This window comes from Lutra lutra, chromosome 5 (assembly GCF_902655055.1).
Source record: "Lutra lutra chromosome 5, mLutLut1.2, whole genome shotgun sequence".
In the NCBI taxonomy this organism is placed as follows: Eukaryota; Metazoa; Chordata; class Mammalia; order Carnivora; family Mustelidae; genus Lutra; species Lutra lutra.
This window is the reverse complement of record NC_062282.1, coordinates 115,224,231-115,234,266: the sequence shown is the minus strand read 5'-3', so window position 1 is coordinate 115,234,266 and position 10,036 is coordinate 115,224,231. Positions and strand designations below refer to the sequence as shown.

The following is a 10,036-nucleotide window of genomic DNA, read 5'->3' as shown; positions in this document are numbered from 1 at the left end:
AATCTTAACTATTTTTCTGTAAATACTGTATTATCCATAATTTAAAGGAACCAATACATTTTAGAAATACAACATTTCAGTCAACTTAAACATCCCATTAAGGACTTGAAGGAAATCTTGATACACCTTACGTGTTATGGTACCTTATTTGGTCTACAACTTTCCTAACCATAGTGACATGATGATTGTCTAAATCTTAAATTTTACATTTTCCCCCAACTAAGAGAGACACTAGAAATTTAGGAAATGGAGACTAGAAGATCCCCCCTGAGGATAATGCAGATTTATGTGTGCTTTTGTTAGTTATTTTTGCATACTATCTTAACATTTTTTTCTGTATACAACCCTTAAAACTTAGAAGAGTGGTGTGGAAGAAGAACTGGGTTGTTATTCTTAGAAAAGGTCATAAGAGCATGTTCAATTAAAATAAGTAGCAAAGGACCAGAGAGATCTTTGTAAATGGGGACGACAATAAAGAATTTTTAGTGAAAGAACCTAAGAAATCATGAGAATACATGGGAAATGGTGGGGGTTTGTGGTGGGGGGCCTGGCTAGGGCCAGGGCAGGGTGGGGCAGGGCCTGGCCTGGGCAGGCCAGCAAAGAGGAACAGGTTTCTAACTGTCCGGTGCCTGATAGCTTTCTGCTTCCACTTTCTTGTTTCTTAGAGTGGCCTGATAAGATTTCTTTTCTTCACAGTCAAAATACTTGTCTGGAAAAGTGGAGGCTTCTTAATTGTATCTGGTGGAATCTAACATCTTGCTCTAAGAAAAATCCTTAAATTGTAATTATTCCACATGTTTTTAGTTGTTTGTGTTCAGTAGGTCAAGAAGTAGTCTGTGAGTTTCTACCTAGTTGTCTAAATCTTCATATGAGGATTAACTATACATAGTTATATATAATTATAATAAATTTATGAATATAAATGAGGACTAACTCTTACAAGTGAATTTTTTAGCTATTTCAGAAATTACACAGAATTTAAGCTTTCTTTATTACTGGTGAACACCCAGATGTTGTTTGGGAATGACCATTTATTTTTTGTATGTTGACTGGTTAAAAGATAATTGAAAAGTTCCCAGAGTAAGAATTCTAATTGTGTGGTCACACAATGTGAAATATAAATTCTCAAGTTCTAAGCATACGCTGCTTTTCCTGAAGCATGTGCCATACCACAGTGAAACATCTGATGTATATTTCTTTTTTTTTATTAACCTGTATTATATGAACATCTATACCTTTGTGACCAAAAAAAAAAAAAAAAAAAAAAAAAACCAAACCAAAAAAAAAACCCACAACAACAACTGTGGAGCATATGGGTGCATTTTGTTGACTGTTTCAATGTTTGGGGATTGAATACAACATGTAATTATGCTTGAGAAGTCAATCCCCTGTGATACCAATTAAGAAGGATGGTGTTGCTAATACATCCCAGTTGTCATTAACTGCCATAAGTCACCTAAAAGGCTTAGTCTATTGTCTTTTTTTAAATAGACATAGGTAGCTTGATGATTTTTTTTTTTTTTACTGAGGCAAAAAAAAAAAATTACATTGAACTTCAAAGTATTTTCCTAAGTTGAGACAACACATAACTTTGATTAAATTTTATGTGTTGGACATCTCAGTAGGCATAATGAAATAACTTGTATTAGCAAAGTTGCATCAGGTCAAGATGAATACTATAAGTAGTTAATTCATATTGTTATTTTTTTTTAAAGATTTTATTTATTTATTTGAGAGAGAGACAGTGAGAGAGAGCATGAGCAAGGAGAAGGTCAGAGGGAGAAGCAGACTGCCCATGGAGCTGGGAGCCCGATGCAGGACTCGATCCCGGGACCCCGGGATCATGACCTGAGCTGAAGGCAGTCGTCCAACCAACTGAGCCACCCAGGCATCCCAATATTGTTATTTTTTTAATTTCATGAACTTAACTGACAAGTGGTGCCAGAAATTAGGCTGTATCTACTGGACATGCAATGACCTGACAGTTTGACATTAGCAGGCTTCAACATGTGATCCAAGTGATTTATCTAACTGCACTGGTCAGCATAACAAATGTAGGCAAATAGAACTGTGAACTAAGAGTTGGAAGACCTGTTCAGGGTCTCTGTTCTGCCTCTTAAAGGTCATTGCTGTTTGAGGGGTAGGAAGGGTCTGCTGATGTCTTCTGGAACTACATCTTTATTCTGTGTAAAAGGAATCAAATACCTGGATGTTGTAACCTACAGCGATGTTATGAGGCTTGAACCAGGTAATGCACATGAAGTACATTGTGATTACAGTATATTGAATAAATAGAATTATCAATCAGAGGTACCCATTTAAATATCTGTTTGAAAATATTTATTAATAAAAGGTAGGTTAAACCAGACACTGAATCTGAATTTAGTAGATATGAATGTTAATGTAATTTTTAAACAGGCTCCTAAGACCTAAAAGTAGGTATGTTCCTGATTGACCTCAGTACCTTCTCATTTTCCTCAGGAAGAGGTTTTAGCATCACCTCTATTCAGAGGGCGGTATCACACCTTTTACCTTTTAGAGAAACTTATCTTTTAAATATGTCTGAATAGTAACTTTAAAGGTAATATAGCCCTTGGCTGTGATAAAATTGTGAAATTAACTTAGCCTTGATCCATATGACTATAAAAACAAACGATGTGCATGAAAATGTGGGAATTGGACAAAAATCAGTACAGGAGAGTGATCTCAGAGAATGGAAATCAGGGAGATGAGCTTTGCTATTGTCCCAATTTGCATATGATCATCCTACTTATCATCCAAGCTCTGTGCAAGGAGTGTGAGAACCAAAAAGAGCCTAGTAGTCTCTGAACTGAAGAGGCGGGGAAGCCAAAATGGTTAGAATTTGCAGAGCAGGGTGACAGAAAAGAGAGCTGTGTTAATTGAGAGCTACAAAAATTGTTGTGGAAATCTAGTCAGTGTTTTCCCCAAGTCTTTAGTTGGGTACAGAATAAGTATGTGTATATGAGAAAAGTACTCAAGGCCAGAGAAGGAGTCTCTGGAAAGGAATTGACAGAGCAATCCTGGTGATTTTAAGAGAGAAAAGTTTGTGTTCCCACAAAGCAGATAGAGAAAGCTCTCCCAGTACACAGGGCATATGGTAGATTACTCAAAATTGGCCTTGCCTTATTAGGGAGTCACAATTAGCCCTAGACAAAAGACTGCCCTGGAACTGCCTAACAATGCTTAAAAGCAAACTTGGGAAGGATCAAATGATTTCCGAGTAACTAATATCTTAAGCCAAAGCTCAAGAATATTTAAAGGAGTAAAAAATATATCAACGCCCTATAAGGTTAAAAAAAAAATCTGAAGCTTTGCGCAGTGGCAGTATCGTAGCCAATGAGGTTTATCCGAGGCGCAATTATTGCTAATTGAAAAAAAAAAATCTGACATCAAATGAAAAATTACCAGGCATGCAAAAAATGTAAACTATGATGAGGAAAAAAAAAAAAAATCAATCAATGGAAAAATAATGAAGCAGAGGGCAGAATTACCAGAAAAGGATATTAAAATAGTTGTATAATATTTATATGCTTAAGAAGATAGGTAATGGCATGAGCATGTCCTAATATTCTAATTTATGAATTTATATCATAGATTTCATATAGAAATAATACCAAATGTTTTACAAGAAATTGAAGGGGGCTAGATACTTCCCAGCTCATTCTACAAGTAATCCATAAAAGTAGTATTATCCTGGTACTCAAAATAGAAAAACCTTATTGTAATAAAAGAAAGCTGTGAGCCAACATGAGTCATGAACAGAGGTGCAAAAATTCTTAACTAAGTTTAGCAAATCAAATCCAGCAATATAAAAAAAAGATAAGACATTACAACTAAGAGGAGTTTATCATAGGGAGGCAAGATGTATTTGATTCAAATCTCAATGTAACCTGCCATATGGCGACTAAAGAAAATGGAGATAATGGATTATTTCGATAGAGGCAGAGAAAACTTTTGTCAAAAATCCAGTATGGATATCCTGATAAAAACTCTAAACAAATTAGAAATAGAAGAGAACCTTCTCAATTTGATTAAGGCCACCTATAGTTACAATTAAATTTGTAGTTAACAGTATATGTAATTGTAAAACATTGAATGCTTTCCCCTTAGGATCAGGAATAAGACAAAGATATCTACTCTTTTTTTTTTTTTTTAAGATTTTGTTTATTTATTTGACACAGAGAAAAAGAGATCACAAGTAGGCAGAGAGGCAGGCAGAGAGAGAGGCAGAAGCAGGCTCCCTGCTGAGCAGAGAGCCTGACACAGGGCTTGATCCCAGGACCCTGAGATCATGACCTGGGCCTGGGCTGAAGGCAGAGGCTTAACCAACTGAGCCTCCCAGGTGCCCCAAAGATCTCTACTCTTAATGCTTCTGTTCAGCCTGTCCTGGATATTGTAGTCAGTACATAAAGATGAGAAAAAAAAATAAAATCTTACAGGTTGAAAGGAAGAATGAAAACTGTCTTTATTTGCAGATGATATGATAATCTGTGTAGAAAATACATATGATCTATAAAAAAGCTACTAGATCTTAAAAAATATTTACCAATATTTCCAAATACAAAGCTTCAATGCAAATGTCAGCTGTATTTCTATGACATATCAATGAATAATTCTTAAAAATGCATTATGGTAGCATAAAAATAATGAAATATTTGGGATAAACTTGACAAAATACTTGTTGATGTTACCTCTACACAGAAAACTACAAAATATTGCTGAGAGAAATTTTATAAGACCTAAATAAATGGGCACATATACCATGTTCATGAATTAGAATGTGAATTTAACAAGATGTTAATTTTTTCCAAAATTGATCTATACATTCAATGCAATTCCAATTAAATCAATAATAACAGGGGGATTTTTGTTGTTTTCATTGTATTATTTTAAGAGGTTGACAGACTAGTTCTAAATTCATTTGGTAATATGGGAGCTAGAATTGCAAAATGACTTTGGCTTTTCTAACTTTGAAAAAACTGGAGTGCTTACTCTAGTTGATAAAAGTATTTTATGTAAACCTCCAGTAATCAAGACAGTATGGTATTAACAGAACACGAGAGAGAATCCAGAAATAGCCCCACACTATATAGTCAATTGATTTTTGATGAAGATGCCAAAGAAATTAAATGGAGAAATAATCATCTTTTCAACAAATAGTATTGCAAGACTCGAATAACCATAATAAAAAAAGGAAGAAATTTGAACTTTTCTTCATTTGTGTACAGAAATTTAATTGAAATGTACACCTAAATGTAGGAGTTAAAACTATAAAAGTGCTCCATACTCCTGGATTGGAAGAACAAATACTGTGAAAATGTCTATGCTACCTAAAGCAATCTACACATTTAATGCAATTCCTATCAAAATACCATCCTTTTTTTTTCAAAGAAATGGAACAAATAACCCTAAAATTTATTTGGAACCAGAAAAGACCTCGAATAGCCAAAGGAATATTGAAAAAGAAAGCCAAAGTCAGTGGCATCACAATCCCGGACTTCAAGCTCTATTACAAAGCTGTCATCATCAAGACAGCATGGTACTGGCACAAAAACAGGCACATAGACCAATGGAACAGAATAGAGAGCCCAGAAATAGACCCTCAACTCTATGGTCAACTAATCTTCGACAAAGCAGGAAAGAATGTCCAATGGAAAAAAGACAGCCTCTTCAATAAATGGTGTTGGGAAAATTGGACAGCCACATGCAGAAAAATGAAATTGGATCATTTCCTTACACCACACACGAAAATAGACTCAAAATGGATGAAGGACCTCAATGTGAGAAAGGAATCCCTCAAAATCCTTGAGGAGAACACAGGCAGCAACCTCTTCGATCTCAGCCGCAGCAACATCTTCCTAGGAACATCGCCAAAGGCAAGGGAAGCAAGGACAAAAATGAACTATTGGGATTTCATCAAGATCAAAAGCTTTTGCACAGCAAAGGAAACCGTTAACAAGACCAAAAGACAACTGACAGAATGGGAGAAGATATTTGCAAATGACCTATCAGATAAAGGGCTAGTGTCCAAAATCTATAAAGAACTTAGCAAACTCAACACCCAAAGAACAAATAATCCAATCAAGAAATGGGCAGAAGACATGAACAGACATTTCTGCAAAGAAGACATCCAGATGGCCAACAGACACATGAAAAAGTGCTCCACATCACTCGGCATCAGGGAAATACAAATCAAAACCTCAATGAGATATCAACTCACACCAGTCAGAATGGCTAAAATGAACAAGTCAGGAAATGACAGATGCTGGCGAGGATGCGGAGAAAGGGGAACCCTCCTACACTGTTGGTGGGAATGCAAGCTGGTGCAACCACTCTGGAAAACAGCTTGGAGGTTCCTCAAAATGTTGAAAATAGAACTACCCTATGACCCAGCAATTGCACTGCTGGGTATTTACCCTAAAGATACAAACGTAGTGATCCGAAGGGGCACGTGCACCCGAATGTTTATAGCAGCAATGTTTACAATAGCCAAACTATGGAAAGAACCTCGATGTCCATCAACAGACGAATGGATAAAGAAGAGGTGGTATATATACACAATGGAATACTATGCAGCCATCAAAAGAAATGAAATCTTGCCATTTGCGACGACGTGGATGGTACCAGAGGGTATCATGCTTAGCGAAATAAGTCAGTTGGAGAAAGACAACTATCATATGATCTCCCTGATATGAGGAAATGGAGATGCAACATGGGGGGGTGGTTAAGGGGGCAGGAGAAGAATGAATGAAACAAGATGGGATTGGGAGGGAGACAAACCGTAAGTGACTCTTAATCTCACAAAACAAACTGAGGGTTGCTGCGGGGAGGGGGTTTGGGAGAGAGGGGTGGGGTTATGGACACTGGGGAGGGTATGTGCTATGGTGAGTACTGTGAAGTGTATAAACCTGGCGATTCACAGACCTGTACCCCTGGGGATCAAAATATATGTTTATAAAAAATAAAAAATTTAATTTAATTTAAAAAAAAACTTGAAAAGTGCTAAAGAGAACAGAAGAAATACTCTGTGTCTTGGGTTAAGCAGTTATTTCTGACATGATAAAAGCACAATCCATAAGATAAAAAACTTGAAAGTTAGAAATCATCAAAATTAAAATCTTCAACTTTTAAAAGACACTGAAGAAAATGTAAAGATAAGCCATGGACTTAGAAAAATATCTGCAAAACTCATATTTGGTACAGGTCTTCTGTTCAGAATACATAATGAAACTCTGTTATATGTAAGTAAACTGTCTTAATTAGAAAATGGGCAGAAGATTTTCAAGGACAATTCACCAAAAAGGTACCCAGCATTATTAGTCATAGGAAATGCAAATTAAGCTGCAGTTACATATACTAACACACCCATCAAGATGGTTGAAATAAAAAGTTTAACCACACTGACTGATTGTGAAGCTGTGGAATGACTTGACTCATACGTGAATATGAGGAGTAAAAGACAGAATAATAGCTTTAGAAAACACTCGGGAACCTAAAAAGTTAAGTGTATTTCCCCCATATAATACAGGAATTCCCATTTGTAGATATTTACTCAAAAGAAATATTAGCATATTTCTATATATTACTTGCACAGAAATGTTCATAACAGATTTGTTTTACGTAAAGACAGAAAATAATCTGAATGACCATAGCAGGTAAATGTAGAAACAAATTATAGTATATTCATAAAGTTGACTACTCATTAGTTAAAAGGAATCTATCAAAATGCATAAATATCAAATAGTTATGTTGAGTGAAAGAAACCACACAAAAAGGAGTACTTACTCTGTGGTTCTGTTTATGTAAAATTATAGAAAATACAATCTATACTGACAGAAAACAAATAAGTGTTTCACTAGAGATGGCCAGTGGAGGAGAGGGAATGAGATCTGGGTTACACAAGGGCACAAAAAATTGGGGGGTAGGGTAATGTATATGTTCATTACTTCTATTGTAATGGCCGTTTCATGTATATATACATGTCAGAACTCATAAAATTTTATATTAATATGTGCAATTTCTTGTACATCAGTCATGCCTCAATAAAGCTCTACAATCGAGAGTAGTATATTATACTAAAGTGATGAGAACTACAGATATTTTCATTTCCATATAATCAGTAATAACCGCAGCTTTTACATAGATCAAAAGTGACCATTTATGTGTGTGTGTGTGTGTGTGTGTGTGTGTGTGTGTGTGTGTGTGTCCTGTGTGCATTTTAATGAAATGCTCATGGGTTTTGGCCTTCAGACCTTTTAATATATCTCCTAGTGAGATGTAAAACTAAAGCTTTATCTAAGAAATATGGATTTGATATGATGCTTAAATGCCTTACTATTCATATGAATGAAATAATTTATCTTTGATAATCAAGTCTCAGTTTAAAGGCAGCTGAAATGCACAAATTAATGATGTGCATGGGTTAGTCCTCTCTGACCTGTTGGACCCATTGTGGTCTTAATATCATTATTAGAAGAAAAATGTCATTATCCAATGTGATCTTATAAGCTACCACAATTTATAGCCACCCCTGCTTATTTTCTATTCTAAAGAACAAGAAAGTGAAGTCTTTTGTTTCTCCCTGAGGTTGTCATACCAACAACAATTATTTTGCTCTAATTGGTCTGTAGGAGGTCAGGATCAGCAGCCTAAAAATGCACTCTAAGGATTTCACATTTCAGCTCAGTGGTTAAATTGTAGCAATCTCTGTCTTTATAGTAATATTCTGAAAATGCCTATTTCAGACCTCTTATTTGCACCCCTCCTTTTTTTCTTCTAGAGGAAGTTTCAGTCCATTAATAAGGAATAAACCCAGGGTGCTCGTGGCTTTTAAAATGTCATTTTTTTTTCTTAAATTTGTCGTACTCCACTTCTTTGAAACTGGAGGTGAAACAATGCTTCTATATTTTCAAAAATATGCCATTCAGTTTGCATTGTGGGTTTTGTTTTTTTGTCTCTGAAAAATGAGAACACTTGAAAAGTTGAAGACAACCTAAATCTGATTATTTTACAGCCACCTATACTCCCATCTTCCTCTCTGCTTCTTCCCTGTTTTTAAACAAAAGTTGTGTTTAATCTACTCTGTGTCTGCATATCTGCATCATTAGGCTTATGTGTGATAGGTCTGTCACAGCTGAGGGCCATGGCCATGTTTAGTAAGGATAATAAATGAGAAATGAGACAATATGATTTGATACTAAAGTTATCAATACTAGTTTGTTGATTTGAACTTAAGATTTCTTTGTAATCTTTAATGCTAGCCTGATTCTCAAAGTTATAATACGATTTACCAATTGTAACATTTTTAGAAAAAGACTGTCAATGTTTTCATCTGTTGATACTTTTCATAAGGCATAGAGCCTTCCTTCCAAAAGCTATTTGATATCTTCCCTTACAAAAGAAAGATAAACAGATTTTTAATGTATAATTACGCTAACTGTTCTTCACTGCAGAGGACTAGAGTATCTGTTGTCCATCTTTAAATTACATGTATTCATGTATATGTATATCCGTGTCCTCAAGCTTTGGCTCGATCTCCTTTCTTGAATTTCACTCTGTCCCTTAGCCATTGCGATGTACTGTTGGGGTAATTTTTGTCCCTAATTATAATTTAATAACATCACCTATTTCTTCCGGAGTATTTGAGTCATAATCAGCAGTCTAGATGTCCTTTTTCCCTTAAATATAGCTTCTAATTATCCAAAAATACTGGCAAAAAATGATAACAAATAAATAAAATGAGATACTTCCACCCAGCTTTTGAAACACCTGAATTGACTATTATTTATTCTAGAAGAAGAGATTATTAATTTTACTCAGAAGTTTGGGGAAAGCAGCTTTACAGAGGCATACAAGACAACCTTGAAAATTTAGTTAAAAAAGCATTGATGGGATTTCATGTGATAGAGCTTACCATTGCTAATAATTATATAATGTGGTTAAGACTGTAACATAATGGGCAACATTATGTCCCAACCTTAATGTCAAATGAACATTTTCAAAGATTCCTTACCTG

The 10,036-nt window shown here is 35.2% G+C and overlaps 1 pseudogene; it reads left to right on the top strand.

The window, feature by feature from the left end:
• Nucleotides 1-3,328: 3,328 nt before the first annotated feature.
• Nucleotides 3,329-3,413, top strand: LOC125101366 (uncharacterized; annotated as a pseudogene).
• Nucleotides 3,414-10,036: the final 6,623 nt, after the last annotated feature.